Raw genomic sequence first — 22211 nt, forward strand, 5'->3', positions numbered from 1 at the left:
TCATTAAGTGACCATAGATATAATTCCCTAAGAGCCAGGTTGTATACTTGCTTCCTGCGTAACCAGAGATTGGACATTCAGTGTTGATTTGCCTACGAGTACTCATTTGCCTTACAAGAGCATTCAAATCATAAATGTAATGGTGAATATTATATGTACCTTTTGCTATATATTAAATATTGGATTATTACCTTTGTGTGGACCTGGTTTCATGGTGGGAAAGTGTTCATCATATTTAGATATTGTGTACTGTATGGCCAGTAGTTAAAGTACATAAAGCGGTAGTGGTTTAATGATACCATACTTATCAATTCATCAACAGAAATGACCTGAATCATAAATCAATTGAAACTGTATGGGTGGAAATCCTATTCGAAAGGGCGAAATCCCTACTGGTTGGCACAGTCTACAGGCCACCAGATCATAGTGGCTTTTATGATACACTGGATGGGTGTTTAGCTGGAGTTGAGGATGTAGACAAAATTCTTTTTGGAGACTGGAACACGGATATGCAACGAAAAGATGCACCCGTCTTCAAGGCCTTCAGTAGGTTTTGTGATCTGCATGGCCTCAGCCAGCTAATCACCCAACCCACACGTGTATGTGAATCAACTCAGACTACCATTGACCTCATTCTGACCTCCGACAAGTCCAAGATCTCAAATAAAGGGGTTATAGCATGTGGGTTAAGTGATCATTATATGATATTCTGTACCCGAAAAAAACTAAAACAAAAGGCTGGCTGCCACAAAACAGTCACATCTAGAGACCTCAAAACCTACTCTAGCGAGGCCTTCAACCTTGAACTGGAGAGTCTGGACTGGTCAGATGAACTCAATGGTACACTGGTTGACGAAACATGGCTTGGTTTCAAAACCAAATTCTCAGCAATACTAAACGACATGGCCCCCCTAAGAACCACCAGGGTAAAAAATCGCGCTGAGCCGTGGATGCACTCAAACCAGAGACAAAAAATGCTCTGAGTTTCGTAAAAGTCAGTCAAAGCTTACTAAAAGCACGAGCAGTGAACTCCAAGCCCACGTGACTGAACTCAAACTAGAAAGAAACAGACTAAGAAACGACGTAAACTCCATGATCAAAACTGCAAAAAAGAATTTCATCAATGACAAAACTGAGGAAAACAAAAACAAACCACGTGAACTTTGGAAATTACTCAATAATCAACTAGGATGCAGTAAAAAACTTAAAACCAGATTCTCAAACATAAAAACGGACAACACGCTCATCACAGACAAGCTGGATGTAGCCAATTACTTAAACATTTTCTTCACAAACATAGCCACAACACTGGTAAACAAACTACCCTCCCACTCAGGGCTTTATGGGGTAGAACACATAGTAGCTTACTACAAAAACCTAGGGGTCCGCAAGGACGACTTCAAGCTGGAAATGGTAACAACAGATGAGGTACTCAATAAACTGAGCGCCCTCCAACCTAACAAGGCCACTGGCCATGACAACATCCCCTCCAAATTCCTCAGAGACTCAGCAGCCGCCATCACACCAATCATCACACACATAATAAACCTCTCCATAAAACAGGGACACGTCCCCAAGGACTTCAAAATTGCGAGGGTGACCCCTCTGCACAAAAAGGGCAGCAAATTAGACCCAGGCAACTACCGCCCTGTTTCTATTCTCACCTCCATCTCGAAAGTCATGGAAAAAATAGTCTACGAACAGGTCGAAAAGTACCTAGCGGAAAAAAATCTAATCTACGAATTCCAATCTGGCTTCAGAACATCCCACTCCACTGACACATGCCTTCTCTATTTGAATGACCACATCAAACAAGAGGTGGACGCAGGCAAATACTGCGGCATGGTCATGCTGGACCTACAAAAGGCCTTTGACACGGTCAATCACTCCATTCTGATTGACAAGCTAAAAGCAATTGGTTTTGATAGTCTATCAGTGAGCTGGATGCAATCCTACCTTGAGGGGAGGGAACAGATGGTGGAGGTAAACGGTACCCTATCCCCCCCCCTCACAGTGAGCTGTGGTGTTCCTCAAGGAAGCATACTAGGACCGCTACTGTTCCTAATTTATGCAAATGACATGTCGTCGGCTTGTGACTGCAACTTGTTCCTGTTTGCGGACGACTCAGCCCTGCTGGTCTCTGACAAGAACAAGTTACAGGTTGAAAAAACCCTCAGCTCGGAACTAGGCAGAATCTGCATATGGCTCGCTGATAACAAACTATCATTACACATGGGCAAAACAGAGTCCATTCTCTTCGGTTCAAATAACAAACTCAGCAAGACCGACGGCTTCTCAGTTACAGTGGGTGACAATATTGTCACAAGGAAAGATGAAATTACCTACCTGGGTTCCATCCTAGAGGCTAATCTCTCCTGTGACAAAATGGCATCCAATGTAATAAAAAAAGTCAACCAACGAACTCGATTCTTGTACCGGATCTCCTCTCTGGTAAACAAGAACACCCTGAAGACTCTGGCAGGAGCACTCATTCAGGGGTACTACGACTATGCTTGCACCTCATGGTACCAAAGCACCTCAAAGGCGCTAAAAACAAAATTACAAACATCTCAAAACAAACTGGTCAGACTACTGCTTGACCTTACTCCTAGAACCCACCTCACCCCTGCCCACTTTGACAACCTAGGATGGCTTAGAGTAGACGACAGAGTACAACAACTTGCAATGGGCCTGGTCTACAAGATACACTACACGACCAAGGTACCCATGTACATGTCAAAATACTTCCCAAAGGTCAGTGAATACCACGATCACAACACCAGAGGGAGCTCCACAAATCATGTTAAACCCAGATTCGGCTCAAATAAGGGACTAAACACGTTTCGCAATTATGCCACATCAATGTGGAACGCCCTACCCAAAGCTGTAAAGGAATGTGGATCACTACCCACTTTCAAAACCTCTCTCAAGGGACACCTACGGGAGACTGCAATTCAACACTGGCCCCTGTAAATATCCTAACCCAACCCCCTCCAATGTACAGTCATTTACCTAGTATGGTTTTGTCAATAGGTCAATGTACAATTGTGTTTGTTTGTACAGTGTCTCCTCCCCCCCCCTCAATGTACAGTGTTAATTGTTTATACAGTGTGCCCCCCGGCCCCCCCCCCCCCAACCACCTCCAATGTAAATTACCCAGTATGGTTGTCAATATCCCAATGTACCCAACCCCCCCCACCCAACCTCCTCCAATGTACAGTTTCTACGTCAAATGTATATACTCCCTTTTCTTGACTCCTTCTGTATCACAAACAGTACTGTATTTGCAAATCTGGTATGTCATAAATGTATAGATGTAGCAGTACTGACTATCTGTATGTCATGTATGTCATATATGTCTATATGAATTGAAAATGGGGGACCCTGATGGAAACAAGACAAACGTCTTTCTCAGGTCTGCATCCCCTTAACAATTGTATGTATTGAGCCGTACTGTATTGTACCCATTCTGCAATCTGTTAAATAAAGTTTTCATTCATTCATTCATTCAATAGTCAGGGAATTGTACCCCTCAGTTACAGTAACTGTACTTACAGTAGATTTCATTCACAGTCTTTGCTGCCCTGTAACAGGCACCTAGTGGTATTAAATCCAGATTTAACTCTGCCATTGGAAAGAGCCTAGAGGAGATTTGGCCCAACCCCATAGATGTATGACTTGGCCATAATTTTCTTTTTTTTTATCCTTTATTTATCCAGGAATGTCCCATTGAGATACAAGATCTCTTCTTCCAGGGAGTCCTGACCAACACAGCACACAACAAGTTTCAACATAAAACAGGGCATTAAACAAAAAACATACAATTCAAATAATAAGGTCATTTATAGGCCCGATATTCTATATTCATATTTCAAATTGCATGTGTCCAGCTGGAAAGATTCAGTACTGTATCTACAAAAAAAACTGTAAATCATCTGCCCTTTATTCACTTGCTTAGATTTTTAGTACACTTGACTTGATCTCAAGAAGGTGCAGAATGAGCTTTCACGTCTGGTCAATGGTGTTATTCACAGTCAAATAAAAGAAATGTATATTATCTGTTGGTTCATTACAATTTACTCAAGCATAGTAACGGAGAGATGGGGGTGCCCTCGTGGCACATACCATCAGGGGCGTAGCTGGGGGGGGGTAGCTTAGGATGATTCCAAGAGCCCCCCAATTTTTTTTTTTTATTTTTTTTTACTAGACATCACTCAGGTGTATTATTGATGCTCTCATTGATACTATGTTTGTTTCTGAAGTGTGTGTGTGTGTGAGATATATAGAGAGAGAGGGGGGGCTTTGGTAGACTATTGCATTGGTCCATTCATTGAAGATGAACGCAATGCGACATCCTTTACTAGGCTCACCCACCAACAGTGCAGGTGCTGAACTGCTGATCCGAATGTATAGGTAAAACCATATTATGCGTTTTCATCAATAAAAAAATGGCAAAAAAAAAATCCGCTTGCGCGCTCATCTGCCGGCTCCATTTGCACTACAACTCAGACCTCATTGCACCGTACCCTAGGTTGTACCTCGTCCCATTTCTGCATTGTACTTTATATTGTATTATAACTCAGTTACTAATTTTTTTCTACCGCCGCCGACTGTCAATCATGAAATAAGACATTTAGACTTTTACACAGAGTAGCTCCTCTCTGTTGGGCGGTGCAAGGAGGAGGGGCTGCCCGGGGGGGCAAAGAGGCCAAGATGGCGTCTTGAATCTCACCTCAGACAGAGAGTCGCCTGTTCCGAATCCCGCCTCAGACGTGACATGGAAACGAATCCCCATTACATACTGTACACTGATCGAGTTGTGGAATACCCATGTAGAGGTGCTATGTTAATCTAGGGCCCCAAACTAGTCTTTGTATGGATTTGCCATTAATATACATCTCTATCACAAAAGCGACTGGATGCGGCTAGGTGGTGCAGTGGGCAAGGCACTCACCACCAATGCTGGAGACGCTGGGTTCGAGCCCAGCTCTCCACATTGTTTTCAGTTTGGCCGTTCATACTAATACAATTGGCAGTATTAGGGGGAGGGAAAACTGATGGGTGGGGATCGGACGTTGTGGACAGCGACTCCTACAGGTCGGTTGGTGTGCCTGCGCAGTAGAATCAGAACGCGATGGGGGCGGCGTCCCTCCACAGCGCAGACCCCTGATGCTGAAAGATCACGCCGTGCAGGTGAAAAGATGCGACGGCTGCTACCTCGAGTACCGGAAGGGACTCGTGTAATGTATGGCTTCGTCCACATTGCAGCCGGCTTGTGGGAGGCAAGAAACAGCGTTCGAGACAGGGGAGGGTAGAATTGGATGATACGAAATTGGGATGGGAGAAAAAGTGGATAAAAAAAAAAAAAAAAAAAAGTGAAAATCTATTTATTGTGGTCCCTCGACTAGCAGCTTCCAATAATAAATGCAATAAATTTAGCATAGAATAAAATAAGATTACTAAAACAAGATTACTATACAGTTCGAAAAAGTGTGCAGTGCAATACAATAAATTTAGCATCGACACGCAAATTTGTGAAGCATTCCTTATTGTTACTGTATTTTATGAAATATTAGTATGAAATCATATTTACTGACTCTCCCATATTATTTGGCCTTATGCTACTTACTACCCTCTAGTGGCGAGCTGTGGTAACTGCAGAGTCTCTGCTCTGGCTTCAGTGTTGATTATCTATTAGACACTACCCTCTAGTGGCGAGCTGTGGTAACTGCAGACTCTCTGCTCTGGCTTCAGTGTTGAATATCTATTCGACACTGCTTTTTTTTTTTTTTTTTTAGACCCCAGTGAATTATAAATGTAATCTTTACATAGACCGACTTGTTTCTGTTTAAAACTGTAGGACCAGTGAATTATAAATGTAATCTTTAGGCAGACTGACTTGTGTTTCAGTTTAAAACTATTCTCCACTTGCACAAACGTGCGGGCGGCATATCCGGTTACTTCTACCATGTGTAGACTTGTTCCGGTCCCGTCACAATACATAGACTTTAGCAACTTTCCTCCCGTCAATTAAACAACTTTATCGTCACTTTTCTTATTACGTTTAAAAATTATATTTGTTTGCATTGTTAATCTGTTCACCATTAGTTTTTATCGTTAGTATTGTCAATGTGTTGACGTTTTACAAAAGGAAATGCGTGTGCACTTCCGGTATGAGAGCAGACTGGTAACACACATGCGAAAGAGCTCCTGGTCAAATGAGTGAAAAAAATGGATAAAAAAAGACCCGAAAAGTAATTAAAAAGGAAAATGCTCACGAGAAGTAAGGAAGAGACAACGATTGTGAAGGAAATAGAAATGGAGAACATACGAGAAGGAGAGAATCCGAAGAAACAGAATCCCCGGAGCGAAGCCGAGAAAAGCCAGGCGAAAGAAGGGGGAGGTACCGCTGAGGCAGACACGGTAATGCCAGGATGGGCCGTGAACATGCAGGCCGGGATACTGGAGAACATAACAGCGGCGATAAAACTGAACACGGACACGATAAGGAATGATATTGGGAAGCTACGGGAGGAATTGAGGAAGGAACAGGAGGACTTCAGAGGTGAAATGAATACAGAAATCAAAAGGGTGGAGGAGAAGATGGCGGAACAGAACAGAAACGTGACCGAGTTACAGACTAGGACGGCTCACGCGGAGGAATGGAACACGGAGATACACGAGGTATTAACATGTGATTCAGAAACAAGAACAGATGGAGACAAAGATGTCGGACATGGAGGGGAGGTCACGGAGAAATAACATCAGAATATGGGGACTGAAAGAAGGAGTCGAAGGGGAATCGGTGACCCTATATGTGGAAAAACGTATCAAAGAACAGATGAAGGAAACGGGACTGGAAAAAATGGAGATACAGAGGGCCCACAGGGCGTTGGCTCCGAGACCACAACCGGACAGACCTCCGAGGGCGGTGATTATTAACTTTCTGAGATTCGAGGTTAAGGAATTGGTACCGCGTGGACCAAGAAGATTGAAATCGAAGGGAAAAGACTATCATTTGATCACGACTACTCGACAGCGGTAGCGATAACACGCAGGTCCTACGCGGGACTGAAGAAAACCCTGAAAGAAAACGGAATGAGATTCCAGTCACCCATGACCTCGCTAAGGATTCACTGGGGGGAAGGAGCGGCGATGTACGCGACGGCACGAGAAGCGGAGCGAGAGATGAGACGGCGAGGGATGAGGATGGCGGAGGACGGAGAAGGAAGGAGGCGGGAGGAACAGACGCGGAGCCTGCAGCAGAGATTGGAAGGAGCCCGCAGGTGGATCAGAGTGGAAGACCGAAACCGGAGGGAGGAGAGAGGAGAAGGCGGAGGTGAAACGTGACGGAGCGAGGACGGAGACGGATGAGGAGGTCAGACGGAGAGGAGGCGGGAGGAGACGAACGGATGAGTACACGCACAAGAGATTGAAAAAACTATTCAAATAGAGACAAAGTATAGAAACTGAAATAACATATGCATAAGCACACATTCCCAGGTAGAGGCAGGATATAGAAATGAACGTAACGTATACATGGACACATAATACACAAGCTGATGGAGAAAATAAATGGAAATATAACTAGGTTTGATAGGCGAGACACAGACCATACTGAAACAGATACATAGAAACACGCTGTGAGCAACACAGTTGGGAGGGATTAAGGGGATAAATGGACATCACATAGAAAATAGAGGAGAGGAAAAATAATAAGGGGTACATGGGAGACACCGCACACGGGTATGGGAGGAAGGAGGGACAATGAAACATATGAGTCACATTGAGAGGGACCAAGAAAAGAGGGTCTTTGATCAAAAGGAAGGCCAGAGCGCTTTTGACCAGGAGCTCGAAAGCACAAAAAAAAACAGTAAGAAAGCTGGACAAATATGACGAGCGATTGGGGGCAAGGGTTTCAAACCCCCAAGCCGTCAGGAGGGGGCCCCTCGCTAGGAGGGCAATTACCCCTCACCCACCAGCAGGGGACAGGGGGGGGACACAGGGACCCCCCGAACGCCGTGGGAGCACTTTATGTAAAGTTTATGTTTTTTATTTATGTTAATCATTATATGTATTCGGTGAAGAGAGCGGAGGCTCCAACCGGAGGGGGGAATGAGTGTGACATGGGGGGGACTGACAGACGAAAGAAGAAGAAAGATGACAAGGGTTAAAGGTATAAAAATGATGTCGTTAAACGTTAATGGAATGAATAATGCGATAAAAAGGGGCAAAGTGATGTTGAAATGTAAAAAAAGTGAGATGGAAGTGATTTTTCTGCAGGAGACACATTTGGTAGCACAGGGTCATGAGAAACTGAAGAGATTTGGATATGAAAATGCATACTATAGTTCCTTTGAACAAAACCCGAGGAGAGGAGTAATCACGTTAATCAAAAACAGTCAAATTTGAATTGATCAAGGAAGTAAGAGACAAGGAGGGAAGGTTTGTTTTGGTGAAGGGGAAAATGGAGGGCCAAATGGTTACGTTAGTAAATGTTTATGTACCCCCAGAGAGTGAGAGGGATTTATATGAGACCATTTTTGACATGATAGTGATGGAACTAGAAGGGATATTGATATGTACGGGAGATTTTAACGTAGTACTGAATCACGACCTAGACACCACGAGTACTAGAAAAGGACGGGCGCCCATCAGTAGATATATGAATATTCAGATGACGGAAATGGGAATTACAGACGTTTGGAGGGAGATGCACGCCATGGACAGGGAATACACACATTACTCACACCCACACGTGACGTATGCGAGAATAGACTACTTTTTGATGACGACGGGGGACAGTTACAGGGCACGGGAGAGCAGTATAGGAGTGGCGGACATATCGGATCACAGTGCCATATATCTGACAGTAGATCTAGAAGGGAGACGGAGGAACACGATTTGGAGACTAAATGTAGGAATATTAAATAACAAAGGGGTGGTGAGTCAGATCAAGGAGGAGATAGCCAGATATAAGGAAGAAAATGACAACGGGGCGGTAGACCCGAACATTCTATGGGACACACTGAAGGTAGTGATAAGGGGGAAATTGATGGAAAAAACAGCAATGCTGAAGAAGGCCAGAACGGAGACATATCACAATCTGATAGGGAAGCTAAAGAAGCTAGAGGGGAGACACCAGATATCAAAAGAACAGGAAACGCTCGGAGAAATCAAAGAAGTAAAGGCCAGGATAAATAGGGAATTATTGACGGAAATAGAAAAGAAAGCGAGGTTCATGAAACAAACGTACTATGAAGGGGGACCAAAAGCGACCAGGCTGTTGGCTAGGAGAATTAGAACGCAACAGAAGTTGAACACGATACACACAATAAGGGATACAAAGACTAATGAAATATTGAGGGACCCAGCTGAAATAGAGGACATTTAGAGAATACTATGAGAAATTATACACACAGCCAAAAGCAGCGGGAGAAGAGGAAATAGAAACATATCTGGAGAAGCTAGAGTTACCATCGATAGGGAAAGAACAGAATGAAGAGTTAAATAAAATAATTACGGAACAAGAACTGGAAGATGCAATTAGTAGAGCTAAAAACAACAAGTCTCCGGGGAGCGACGGATTCCCATCGGAATTCTACAAGACATTTAGAACTGAATTAGCACCCATGTTAGGGGCGGCGTTCAGACACACGATGGAAGAGGGGAAAATGCCCCCCTCGTGGAAGGAAGCCATAATCACCACGATACCGAAGGAAGGGAAGGATAGGGAATTATGTAGTAGTTTCAGACCTGTGTCCATACTCAACGTAGATTACAAGATGTATACATCGATAATATCAAAAAGATTTGAGACGTTTATGCCAGACATTATAGATGAAGATCAAACTGGATTTATTAAAGGGAGACAGACACAGGACAACGTGAGAAAGACATTACACATAGTAGAGGAGATACAAAAACAAGGGGGTAGCGCGGTACTGATTAGCCTAGATGCAGAAAAAGCGTTCGACAGTGTGAGCTGGACATTTTTATATAAAACATTGATGAGGTTCGGACTGAACGGGAGGGCGATTTAGATGATCAAGGCGCTATATCAAGAGCCGACAGCGAGGGTTAAGGTGAATGGCAGCTTGACGGATAGAATCAGATTAGAGAGGGCTACCAGACAGGGATGTTGTCTCTCACCGACGCTCTTCGCCGTTTTCATAGAACCACTGGCACAACTGATCAGGCAGACCGAGGACATCAAGGGAGTAAGGATAAAGGGAACGGAATATAAACTAGGCTTATTTGCAGACGACGTGATAGTATACATGAGGCAACCAGAAAAGAGCTTCCCGGCACTGATGGATCTACTGAAGGAATATGGTCACTACTCAGGATACAAACTAAACGTGACAAAGACACAGACCTTAGCATGGAACTACTCTCCAACGACGGAAATTGGAGAACAGTACGGGATAAGATGGGACATGGACAAGATTAAATACTTAGGGGTGAACATCACGAGAGGGGTGGAGAAACTGTTTGAGGCGAATTATACACAGATAAATCAGAACATCAAGAGAGACCTAGAGAGATGGACAGTAATGCCCTTGGACTTCAATTCAAGAATAGAGGTCATTAAAATGAACATACTATCAAGGTTACTGTACCTATTCCAGTCACTACCGATACAAATACCACAGAATCAATTCAGGGAGTGGGACAGACTGATATCGAGGTTCATATGGGCGGGGAGAAGACCACGGGTCAGATATAAAACACTACAACTACCAAAGGAAGAGGGAGGGATGGCAGTACCCAGCCTACAAGATTATTACTATGCAGCACAACTGAGAGCAGTGACGTGCTGGTGTAACGACAGATATGAGGCAAGATGGAAAGACATTGAAAAAGAAGGGGAGGGATACAAGGTACAAGCTCTGGTGGGGGATAGGGAACCATTTAAAGAAAAAGAGGGACTATTAGATCCAATCACCAAATACACCTTGACCATATGGAACAGAGTAGTAAAAACACACAAATTGGAGAAGCAGTCAGGGGTCCTGAGATGGGTAGCACATGACAAGAGATTCAAACCAGGGAGGTTAGACCATGGATTCAGAAGGTGGGAGAGGGGGGGGGGGCAACAGCAATATGCAAAATGATAGAGAAGGGAGAAATGCAGACACTACAAAAATTTAAGGAGAAATTTGGACTAGAAAACAGGGACCACTTCAGATATCTACAGGTTAGAGATTACTACAACAAAGAAATAAGGGGGGCCAAAGACGAGGAACAGAATGGAATAATAAAGATGATAGTATGGGCATACGAAGGGGGGCAAGGAAGAGTAATATCAGCAATATACCGGGCTATAATGACCAGCAAGGGACACACGACCGATTACATAAGGGAGAAATGGGAGAGAGAGCTAGAGATAGAAATAACAGGGAAGGAATGGGGGAACATATGTGAGGTACAACATTCAACAACAGGATCGAGAATATGGAAAGAATTTGGATGGAAAAACATAATCAGATTCTTTATAACCCCAGAGCTGAAGGGAAAATATGCACCAACACAAAAAGCATGCTGGAGGATGTGTGGGAAGGAGGGGGCAAATCACACGCACATATTCTGGGGATGTCAGAAGCTGAAGGGGTATTGGGAGGAGATAGGGGAAGCAATGATCAGAATATTAGGATACGGGATACCACAAACAGGACTGGTGCTTTACTTAGGAGACCTGACACACGAGGGAATACAAGGGGGGACAAATATTTAATAAAGATAATGTTGATAGCGGCCAGAAAAGCAATAACGAGACTGTGGTATAAGGAAGACCCACCGACAATAGCAAAATGGGTAGGAATAGTGGAAGAAATACAGGATATGGAAAGGATAACACACATGCTGAGGTTACAGGAAGAGAAATTTGGGGAAAGATGGGGAAAGTGGGAGGATTATAAAAGGAACGAGAACGACATCACAGAGGAAGAACCAAATGAAACACAAGAGAGCGAAGGGTAAAGGAGGAAAGATGTTCAAGCAGGGTCTATGAACCCATGTCACACACCTGTACTTTAGTTAATATTATCTATTTTGTTTTTGAGATATTACAAGTGCTGAATGCTTTTATACCTTATTATTTATGTCTGTTTAACGGTGTGATATTAAATATTCGGGGATGATGTGGTTTGTGTATGGGTGAAACAAAAGGCAAAGTGAAAGTTAATAAACAAGAGAAAAAAAAAGAAAGGACGAAGGAGAAGGGAAGAAAGAAACTCAAGGAGGGTCTCTGGACCCAGATCACACATACAAACCTTAGTCAGCATTTATTGTCTTTGAGTAGGAATTACCTGTTTATGCCTGTTTAAGGGAGATACACAATCAGCCTTTGTATCAAATACCTAGATAACAACAGTAGGGGAACCAGACAACTAACCATGTGATACCCATGTAAATATTTATGTGCACTGTTTTTTCTTTTTGTTTTTATTGTGATACTAGTCTCTTCATTTTTTATTATTTATTTTTTGTAAGTGCTGTCTGTCTAAATAAATGTTAATAAAAAATTTAAGTTTAAAAAAAAGTTAATGCGTGTGGACTGTGGAGTTGTGGACAGACTTCAGACAGAGGTACTGAAACTTTTGTATTATTATATTATAGAATGCAACAATCTATTTAATAAGCAAACGTGTGTTAGTGCCGGTGGAGATACAGATACCGGTGGAGATACAGATACCGGTGGTGATATCGGTGGAGATACAGATACCGGTGGCGATATCGGTGGAGATACAGATACCGGTGGAGATATCGGTGGAGATACAGATTCCGGTGGCGATATCGGTGGACATACAGATACCGGTGGAGATATCGGTGGAGATACAGATACCGGTGGAGATATCGGTGGAGATACAGATACAGGTGGCGATATCGGTGGTGATATAGATACCGGTGGCGATATAGATATCGGTGGTGATATAGATACCGGTGGCGATATCGGTGGAGATATAGATATCGGTGGCGATATCGGTACCAGCGGCGGCTCTCGAACTGGTTCCAAGGATGATTCTGAAGCAGATTGTGGCTCCGGGTTGTAGACGTAGGGTTCTGGAAGGAGTCTGGGTTCTTCTGGTTGTAGACGTAGGGTTCTGGAAGGAGTCTGGGTTCTTCTGGTTTCTGGTTCTTCAGGTTGTAGACGTAGGGTTCTGGAAGGAGTCTGGGTTCTTCTGGTTGTTGTTCTGGTTCTTCAGGTTGTAGACGTAGGGTTCTGGAAAGAGTCTGGGTTCTTCTGGTTGTAGTTCAGGTAGAGCTGCCGCGATTACCGCATTACCGCGGTATCGCCGTTACATCACGGCCACCACAAGAGTAGGCTGAATACCGCATCACCGCTGTTTTTTTATAATAATAATAAAGTACCCTCCTCTCGTTGGGCTTGCGGCTCTGCAGATATACCCTACTCCTCTATCAAGGTTCCAAGCGACCCTATTGGGTACCAGAAAAGTCACGTGAAACATTGCAGACCACTGATTGGTCAGAAGAGAGACGCGTCACACGTTGGAGCGTCATGCAGTGTGTTACCACCAATCGGCAAGCGCGTATTCGTTTTTTACGTCCTGAATGTCAGCCATTGATCAGAGCTCATCACAACACGGCTAATAACGTTAGCTTTAGCTCCCCGCCGGAGTGGACTACCATCGCTCCTCAGGAGTACTAAACGAGACAATGATTTTACTGTCTGCAACGAATGTTATAATAAAAGCCCTTCGTTCTATACACTTGTCTGATTGAAAACTTTATTAACAGACCGCAGAATGGGACAACTCAGCACGCTCTGAGCAAAGAAAGGAACTGAGATATGAATTGAGTATTGCTTGCCTTGCTATGGTCCGGTAAATACGCTGATGTTATTGAACGTGTAACTATATAACGTTAATGCCACAAAACGAATGCCTTTATTATAAAGTAGTAACTTTATAATAATAATAAGAAAGGGTCGGGGGGGGGGGTAACCACCCCTGCCCGCGACACCGAGTGAACGGCGCACGAATCCGTGTTTCACTTTCAATAACGAATGTGTGCTTGCCGAATCCCAAACAATATTCATGCTGCAAAGTCATCCTCTAAAGATAGACATTTAGACTAGAGGCAGGCTATATGCTATAAAGAGTAGACTACTACTACTAAAAAAAAAAAATGCATTCAAACTTTTTTTTAATTTGTGTGCGCGTGCGGTAATAACCGTGGCGGTAGGAAATATTTCGCAAATTTGTGCGGTAAGGAAAACATCAATACCGCGGCAGCTCTAAGTTCAGGTTCTTCAGGTTGTAGACGTAGGGTTCTGGAAGGAGTCTGGGTTCTTCTGGTTGTAGTTCTGGTTCTTCAGGTTGTAGACGTAGGGTTCTGGAAGGAGTCTGGGTTCTTCTGGTTGTAGACGTAGGGTTCTGGAAGGAGTCGGGGTTCTTCTGGTTGTAGTTCTGGTTCTTCAGGAGTCTCCTCCTCAACTGAAAGGAACAGCAGATTACAGATGAATGTGTGTTTGAGTCAAAAGGTAACGGAGGGACAAAGCAACATTTCATCTAACATTTTCATCAGAACGCCGTTCTTTAGTTGTTCTTGTTTCATTGAATCAGGATACATTAAGATGGGAGCCTCGTCGTTCCATTGTTACTGCACTGTGCAAACCTATCGCACAGAGCATCCACAACAGTCACATCAACAGAGAGGCAGGAGAATAAGGTCAAATCAACGCAAATAAAAACTGACCAATCAATGGACTAGTGAAAATTCACTAGAATGCAGGATTTGAAAAGAAAATTCATTTTTCTTTTTTAAATCCTGCATTCTAGTGAACGTTCATAGTAACACTGCACTTCAGACAACCTACAGCTGGTGATGGTGTCTACTAGGTCTTCACGTGTTAAACAGCTGAGAGCAGTCACTGCTGTTTTTTGTAGTCTTCTTTTCATACACAGTAGTACACACATCTTACCAAGTGTTAGCACCTAGGGCTGCATTTTACATTTCGTTGACAATAAAGATCATTCATTCATTCATCTGTACTATTGATACATTTATGGCGTGATTATGAATCTCGGCCATCATGTACCGGGCCGTCTGGCTTAAAGGAATCACACACACATACCGTGATTTGTTATTATGGTGACATTTATTGCGACAGAGTTAGGGGGGGGGGGGGGGGGCACCGTCCCTGGAGGTCCTGAAGACCAGGTCGATGTGTGGAGTGGACGGAGCCCCTTCTCCATCTCCCTGCTCCAAACATCTATTTAATATATGCGTCAGATATTAAACTGATAACTCCTAGAACCCACCTCACCCCTGCCCACTTTGACAACCTAGGATGGCTTAGAGTAGACAACAGAGTACAGCAACTTGCAATGGGCCTGGTCTACAAGATACACTATACGACCAAGGTACCCATGTACATGTCAAAATACTTCCCAAAGGTCAGTGAATACCACGACCACAACACCAGAGGGAGCTCCACAAATCATGTTAAACCCAGATTCGGCTCAAACAAGGGACTAAACACGTTTAGCAATTATGCCACATCAATGTGGAACGCCCTACCCACAGCTGTAAAGGAATGTGAACACTACCCACTTTAAAAAACACTCAAAGAACACCTACGGGAGACTGCTATTCGAAACTGGCCCCTGTAAATGTCCTAACCCAACCCCCTCCAATGTACAGTAAATGACCAAGTATGGTTGTCAATATTCCAATGTACAGTTTTGCTTGTACAGTTGTACAGTGTGTGTCCCCCACCCCACCTACCCAACCTCCTCCAATGTACAGTTTCTACGTCAAATGTACTCTCTTTTCTGGACTCTTTTTGTATCACAAACAGTACTGTATTTGCAAATCTGGTATGTCATAAATGTATAGATGTATCAGTACTGTCTATCTGTATGTCGTGTGTGTCATATGATGAATTGGGGACCCTGATGTAAACAAGACGAAAGTCTTTCTCTGGTCTGCATCCCCTTAACAGCTGTACTGTACCCATTCTGGAATCTGTTAATACATTTTTCAATCAATCAATCAACAACAGATCGTCGTTGTTTTATTTTTAGCCAAACAACTGCAACGTTATTCGCGTTATTTACACGAATTCGCCATCGAAACACGAGACTTAACGAAAACTTGGATCCTTCGGTTGGAAATTGGATATTCCAGTGGAAACATTTATCATTTTACATTATGTTAGATGCGTTATGAAATCCACGTGTTTGTCAAAATAACAGATAGAAGCAACAATTCACTTAAAGGAACACTCCAACATTTTGGGATATTAGCTTATTTGCCATCTACCCTGGAGTTAGACAAGAAGATACAAACCTGTTTCTTCTCTGTGCATGCAGTAAGAGTAGGAAGACGCGCACCGTTAGCCTAGCTTAGCGTCAGTCACTGGAAGTAGGTTCCTCCATTAGCCTTGTTCCCAACGTCTTCCTACTCCTACTGCATGCACAAATGTTGGAGTGTTCCTTTAAAGTTAAAACAAATCCCATAATTAACTCTGGACTGGTCCTCCGCGAAACGCTCGTTGTACAAGTATGAGGGAATTTTAATGGAATTTAACTTACCAACACGGTGTCTTCGTGTTATCTAGCTAACCAAAACGCTTCTTCTTCGGGTTGTTCATCGTAAAAGTTATGATATTCCATCAATGATTACAGCAAAGGGAAAGCAGCTTGCGACTTGAAAACACATGATGATGCCGCTGAACTGTGCCAGTGGGTTCGAGACGAGTCCAGGTGAAGTGACGAGAGGAGGCGCCATCAATTAACTATGCAGATTGCAGTGAGCAGATGAACCAGTCAGAGGAGAGGAGGCAGTTGTTTATCTCACCGAGGAGTGTGCAGATGAACCAGTCAGAGGAGAGGAGGCAGTTGTTTATCTCACCGAGGAGAGGTGTAGTGCAGGGTGAGCCAGTCAGACAATAGAGTCAGAGGAGAGGTGTTAAGCTGTTGTTTATCTCACCGAGGAGATACAAGTGGGAACGAGGTTAACCCTTTCACTGCCGCACTACCAAACGGTTAATGTTTGTACCACTAGGATACTCTACAGCAGGGCTATTCAACTAAATTGTTCAGGGGGCCACATTGTCAGAAACCCAAGGGGCCAGGGGCCGGACTGCCACGGCGCCTCCCCGTGCTATGAATATATGTACACTTGACACAACACGCAACCACATTTTCACAACTTTTATTTAACTACATTGCAAAAGTAGTATACTTTTCAAAAAAAGTGCTTCATTTATGTGCCACATCTGCAACATCTCCTGCAAAAAGTGCTTCATTTATGACTGTGCAACAACTGCAACATCTCCTCTTCAACATTTCAATATAAAAATAAAATAAAAAACAAACAAGTGCATGATGTGCATCTGAACATTCTAACATCAACACTTGAACAAAAAAACACATTTATAGTGCAGCTGAGCTTATGAAAAAAATTATTTTTTACTGGGCAATGGCAGAGAAAGAGGGTTCATAGGAAGTGAGGGCTACCCGCAAACAGTGATGCAAATGCTCATTTGTCAAGGAGGCACGGTTGCTTGTTTTAATGGCATTCATGTGAGAGAAACTGGATTCACAGGTGTATGTTGAGCCAAACATTGTTAGCACAGATATTGCCAGCGTTTTTATTTTGGGGAATGTCTTGAGATGAATACACTTTATCCAAAATGTTGTGGTGGATTCATTCTCAAGTGCCTGCTTCAGAGCAGATGATGCTTGCATGTCAATTATTTCAAGTTGCAGGAGACCTTCATCAATGTGAAGTGATGCAAGGAACTCTTGTCCTTTTGTGGAAATAGCAGCTACATTGGCAAATGGGTTGCTCACAAAATGCATCAATTCTCTGGACATGTCGAATTCATCAAATCGACTTGCAAAGTTTTCCCTCAATTTATCAATGAAATCTGTCATTAATTGAGTGACTTTTGGCTCAATTGTGCGTGTTAACGTTGACATGAAAAGAAAAAAGTTAAACATTTTTTTTTTCCCTTTTTTTTTAATTTATTATCATGTAATCTTTGGCAGGCCGGTCAGAATCATCCCGCGGGCCGGATGTGGCCCGCGGGCCGCCAGTTGAATAGCCCTGCTCTACAGTGTTGGGGAAACTTTTACCAAACTACTAACGTTAGCTACTTCATAATGAAAAGTAGAACTCAAATCTATCTCAAATAATAATACAATAAAATAAATAAATGTGATTGATTGATTGATTGAAAACTTTATTAATATAATGCAGAATGGGTACAATACAGTACAGCTCAATACACACAATTGCTAAGGGGATGCAGACCAGAGAAAGACTTTCATCTTGTTTACATCAAGGTCCCCCATTTTCAATTCATCATAACATATATGACATACATGACATACAGATAGACAGTATACTGCTACATCTATACATTTATGACATACCAGATTTGCACATACAGTACTGTTTGTGATACTAAAAAAATCCAGAAAAAGAGTGTATATACATTTGACATAGAAACTGTGCATTGGAGGAGGTTGGGTAGGTGGGTGGGGCTGTACATTGGAAGTGGGGGGGGGGGGGCACTGTACATTGGAATACTGACATACATTTGACATAGAAACTGTACATTGGAGGAGGTTGGGTAGGTAGGGTGAGGTGGGGCTGTACATTGGAGGTGGGGGGGGGGGGGTGGGTAGGGGGGGGGGCACTGTACACTGGAATACTGACAAAGCCATGCTTGGTCTTTATTGTACAACTGGGTTAGGACATTTGTAGGGGCCAGTTTCGAATTGCAGTCTCCCGTAGGTGTTCTTTGAGAGTGTTTTTGAAGGTGGGTAGTGATTCACATTCCTTTACAGCTTTGGGTAGGGCGTTCCACATTGATGTGGCATAATTGCGAAACGTGTTAAGTCCCTTGTTTGAGCCGAATCTGGGTTTTACATGATTTGTGGAGCTCCCTCTGGTGTTGTGATCGTGGTATTCACTGACCTTTGGGAAGTATTTTGACAGTACATGGGTACCTTGGTCGTGTAGTGTATCTTGTAGACCAGGCCCATTGCAAGTTGCTGTACTCTGTCGTCTACTCTAAGCCATCCTAGGTTGGCAAAGTGTGCAGGGGTGAGGTGGGTTCTAGGAGTCAGGTCAAGCAGTTGTCTGACTAGTTTGTTTTGAGATGTTTGTAATTTGGTTTTTAGTGCCTTTGAGGTGCTTTGGTACCATGAGGTGCAAGCATAGTCGTAGTACCCTTGAATGAGTGCTCCTGCCAGAGTCTTCAGGGTATTCTTGTTTACCAGAGAGGAGATCCGGTACAAGAATCGAGTTCGTTGGTTGACTTTTTTTATTACATTGGATGCCATTTTGTCACAGGAAAGATTAGCCTCTAGGATGGAACCCAGGTAGGTAATTTCATCTTTCCTTGTGACAATATTGTCACCCACTGTAACTGAGAAGCCGTCGGTCTTGCTGAGTTTGTTATTTGAACCGAAGAGAATGGACTCTGTTTTGCCCATGTGTAATGATAGTTTGTTGTCGGCGAGCCATATGCAGATTTTGCCTAGTTCCGAGCTGAGTGTTTTTTCAACCTGTAACTTGTTCTTGTCAGAGACCAGCAGGGCTGAGTCGTCCGCAAACAGGAACAAGTTGCAGTCACAAGCTGACGACATGTCATTTGCATAAATTAGGAACAGTAGTGGTCCTAGTATGCTTCCTTGTGGAACACCACAGTTCACTGTGAGGGGGGGGGATAGGGTACTGTTTACCTCCACCATCTGTTCTCTCCCCTCCAGGTAGGATTGTATCCAGCTCACTGATCAAAACCAATTGCTTTTAGCTTGTCAATCAGAATGGTGTGATTGACAGTGTCGAAGGCCTTTTGTAGGTCTAGCATGACCATGCGCAGTATTTGCCCGCGTCCACCTCTTGCTTGATGTGGTCGTTCAAATAGAGAAGGCATGTGTCAGTGGAGTGGGATGTTCTGAAGCCAGATTGGAATTCGTAGATTAGATTTCTTTCCGCGAGGTACTTTTCGACCTGTTCGTATACTATTTTTTCCATGACTTTCGAGATGGATGTAAGGATAGAAACAGGGCGGTAGTTGCCTGGGTCTAATTTGCTGCCCTTTTTGTGCAGGGGTGTTACTCTCGCTATTTTGAAGTCCTTGGGGACGTGTCCCTGTTTTATGGAGAGGTTTATTATGTGTGTGATGACTGGGGTGATGGCGGCTGCTGAGTCTCTGAGGAATTTGGAGGGGATGTTGTCATGACCAGTGGCCTTGTTCGGTTGGAGGGCGTTCAGTTTATTGAGTACCTCATCTGTAGTTACCATTTCCAGTTTGAAATCGTCTTTGTGGACGCCTAGGTTCTTGTAGTATGCTACTATGTGTTCTACCCCATACTGCCCTGAGTGGGAGGGTAGTTTGTTTACCAGTGTTGTGGCTATGTTTGTGAAGAAAGTGTTTAAGTAATTGGCTACATCCAGTTTGTCTGTGATGAGCGTGTTGTCCGTCTTTATGTTTATGTTTGAGAACCTGGTTTTAAGTTTTTTACTGCAGCCTAGTTGATTATTGAGTAATTTCCAAAGTTCACATGGTTTATTTTTGTTTTCCTCAGTTTTGTCATTGATGATTTTTTTTTTGCAGTTTTTATCATGGAGTTTACGTCATTTCTTAGTCTGTTTCTTTCTAGTTTGAGTTCAGTCACGTGGGCTTGGAGTTCACTGCTCGTGCTTTTGGTAAGCTTTGACTGACTTTTACGAAACTCAGAGCATTTTTTGTCTCTGGCTTTCATAGCGGTCAGTATTTCAGTGTGCATCCACGGCTGACCCCTGCTCTAGATTCTGCTATAGATTCAACAAGGTCCATAAAGGCACCCACAATGTCTCTCTCATCAGCAGTCCTCTTTCGCCGGGTGTTGGGACCTGGGCCATCTGAAGTGCCTGTAGGTATGAAAGCAACAATATAAAATTAATTGAAGGAAGGCTACACCCAAAATAGCACTTTTTGTTGACTATGTGGGCAGTTAGTGTATTTGTATTAAACCAACTACATAACATCTATGCAGTCTAATCACTGCCCTGTAGAACAGAATGAAATACAGTAACTTTGCATAATTTATGCAGAAACACAGGTTTTGGCCGCATAAAAACAGACTGACCAGGCAGACACTGAAAAGGCATGAGAATATAGATGAATATAATTGCTAAAACTTTGTACTTACCGATTAGCAGGTTGGTCGATGGACTAACGTCTCTCTCTCCAGCAGTCGACTCTCTCTCCAGCAGTCGTCTTCTCTTGCGCCGGTTGTCTGGACTTTGGCCTGGGCCATCTGAAGTGCCTGTAGGTATGAAAGCAACCATATAAAATTTATTGAAGGAAGGCTACAACCAAAATAGCACTTTTTGTTGACTATGTGGGCAGTTCGTGTATTTGTATTAAACCAACTACATAACATCTATGTTATGAATAAGATAAGAATCCTTTATTGACCCAGAAAAGGCATGAGAATATAGATGAATATAATTGCTAAAACTTTGTACTTACCGATTGGCAGGTTGGTCGATGGACTAACCACGGGCTCCGGTCGCGTGTTCTCAACAACGGAGGGGTCACTGGTCGGTTTGTTGCCGAGTATGTTGTCTACTGCCTCGTACCGCGGAAATTTGTCCTTCTCATCGGACGAGCTGCCGGATTTGCGCACCACATCTCGTACTTTTAAGTACTGCAGCCTCAACTTCTTCACTTTCGCTCGACATTGCTCGACCGATCTGACGAACCCATGCACAGTCAGATGATCGGCAAATTGTCCATAAATATCCGTGTTTTTATGCGTCTTGTCCAGCTGTTGCTGAATGTTCTTGTCAGCCCAAAATGCCAGCAAACATTCGATTTCGGCAGACGACCACAGTGAACCTTTGCTAGCCATGTTCTTCTCGGTCGAATAGTTATGATGTTGTGTGTCAGCAGCAAGCCGCTTCCGTGTTTTGGTACAAGCTTGTACACCACGGCCCCCGCTCCCACTGGCGCACACCCGAAACCACCTATTCCAGCGGTCCAGGTTTGGAGCGAATCAGCGTCCCCGGGGACGGGGGGCAATAGCATATAATTATCTGCAGAGCCACAGAGGAGTAGGGTATATCTGCAGAGTAACCTCGTTCCCAGCTTTATCTCGAGAGATAAAGCCTGGTAAAGCACTACGGCCGACAATCTGCATATGGCTCGCTGATAACAAACTATCATTACACATGGG

At 43.5% G+C, this 22211-nt stretch overlaps 1 long non-coding RNA gene across 1 annotated transcript; it reads right to left on the reverse strand.

Annotated features, from left to right (window-relative positions):
• Positions 1-18235: 18235 nt before the first annotated feature.
• Positions 18236-21882, reverse strand: LOC311236905. Its single transcript, XR_014620260.1, has 3 exons — positions 21506-21882; positions 21183-21299; positions 18236-20901 (listed from the first exon to the last, which is right to left on the reverse strand). It is a non-coding gene; the product is annotated as an uncharacterized lncRNA (long non-coding RNA).
• Positions 21883-22211: the final 329 nt, after the last annotated feature.

This window comes from Notolepis coatsorum, assembly GCF_963971535.1.
Source record: "Notolepis coatsorum genome assembly, chromosome: 11".
Classification (NCBI taxonomy): Eukaryota; Metazoa; Chordata; class Actinopteri; order Aulopiformes; family Paralepididae; genus Notolepis; species Notolepis coatsorum.